Genomic DNA, 1,966 nt, shown 5'->3' with positions numbered 1-1,966 from the left:
AAATTCTGACGTGGCTGGAGTATGACGAGCACCCTTAATTATTCACTTGAATCACCTCCATTTCTGACTTATCCAGAGCAGGATCTGATGAATCCACCACTCTATCTGTACTGCTTTTATTCTGGAGATCTGAGCCAACGTTTTCGGCGTCAATTTTACTGCATTTAACCATATTGGTGATTGTTTCATCGCCGCCGGTGAAACCTCGTTGGGATTGATTTGGCGCACGAGAAATAGTAAATTTAACTTTCTTGCCTATATGCTTGGTTCTTGCATGAGAGTCTTGGTATTCGGAAACAATTTCTTTTTTGCTTTCGGAGCATTTAATGCGATGGCGATAGGCCCGCTTTTGTTTCTGTGGCGCTGGATTTGACATGTCTAATATGATACAAGGAGAGTTCTACAAGAACTCTCTGTCGCGTAACTTTTTACGAAACTACGGGCGTGAATTTCACTGTCTTCACGCACTTAAATTCACACGAGAAGTGGTTGCCTAGCACGTGTCTCAGATCTTCTGACAGTCTCCAGACTCCAGTCGATAATATAGGTTATGATTCTAGAATGTTATGCCGAAATTGAAATTAATTTTCCACACCTGCTAGTGCAGTGCAGTACAGTACGGTGGCCAAAAAAAAAATGTATATCAACTTATGATCCCCTTTACTAATGACCAGAAGCTCGTCACGTGCTAGGCAACCGCTGTCTCGTGTGAATTTAACTGGCTTTACAATGCCGACTTCTGTGATTCTTGAGCTACTTGACTAATCGTCGACAGTTTGTACAAGTCAATGACAAACAGTCTAGTCTCGCAGATGTCCTATTTGGAGTTCCACTCAATACTTGGGCCCGTTCTCTTCAACCTTTATGCGAACGACATGCAAGATGGTTTACAAGATGGTTCCTCTTGCTTTCAGTACGCTGACGACACAACGATGCTACATTATGCTACTCCCAAAGACTTCAATGTCTGTGTAGACGAGATGAAAAAGACCCTCAGCAGCATTGAGTCTCGGGCAGCTGATAGTAATCTGCTACTGAATGAAATCAAGACCAAGCAGATGGTTATTACCACTAAGCATATGTCAAAAATGCATAATTTTGACGGATACACTCCACCTCTCACCCTGAAAGATGAGACAGTCGATAGGGTAGAGAAATTCAAGTTGTTAGGAACCTGGCTTAGTGAGGACCTTAAATGGACAGAACATGTAAATGAGCTCCCGTCATCATGCTATAAAGTGCTAGCCACTCTAAGAAAGATCAAGAACATGACACCGCAAGAGACTAAGAAGTGTCTCGTTTAAAAGCCTCGTCTTATCTAAACTTAATTTTAGTGACTCCGCCACTTATCCACCCCTTGCATTTTTGCAGAAAAGAGTACAACGTGTTCAGAATGCTGCTGCCGGTTTTGTCTTACATCGTTTCTGCTCGGAAAGAGACGTCCTTGAGCTTGGCTGACTACCTACGCTGGAAAGACTCAACTCAGCATCCTTAAAGTGGTACTATGATCAAAAAATCATTTCCTTTTTTTCTTCAGATTTTGAAAGCGTGTTTGCTTAACACCCAACTGGCAAAATTTTGAGCTTTGAGTTTTATCCAAAGGCTGTTTATTTTGAGTGTAAGTTTGGATTTCACGGTCCGCCATTACTCTTGTTCAAAACTGGCCGATTGGACCTCAGAGGGTTGGATCTAGAGAAAATGACGTCATTTACTCAGTAGCTTAAAAAATTCAGCGTGTAAACGCAATTTATTACATATGCAAAACACGGGTTTAAAAGTCTGAAAGCCCGAAACTCCCGTGCTGCATATTAATTCGGCCGCGTACACACGCATTGCATTCTTAAACTAGTGAGTCTTTGACGTCACTTTCTCCTCAACCCAGCTCTCTCAAGATTTTAAAGTTAGTAATGGCGGACCAATAAATAAGAAAATTCCAGTTAAAATAAACAGGTGTCTCTTTAAAATC

Source organism: Montipora capricornis, chromosome 13 (genome assembly GCF_036669925.1).
Source record: "Montipora capricornis isolate CH-2021 chromosome 13, ASM3666992v2, whole genome shotgun sequence".
NCBI classification, from domain to species: Eukaryota; Metazoa; Cnidaria; class Anthozoa; order Scleractinia; family Acroporidae; genus Montipora; species Montipora capricornis.
This window is presented reverse-complemented; position numbering follows the sequence as displayed.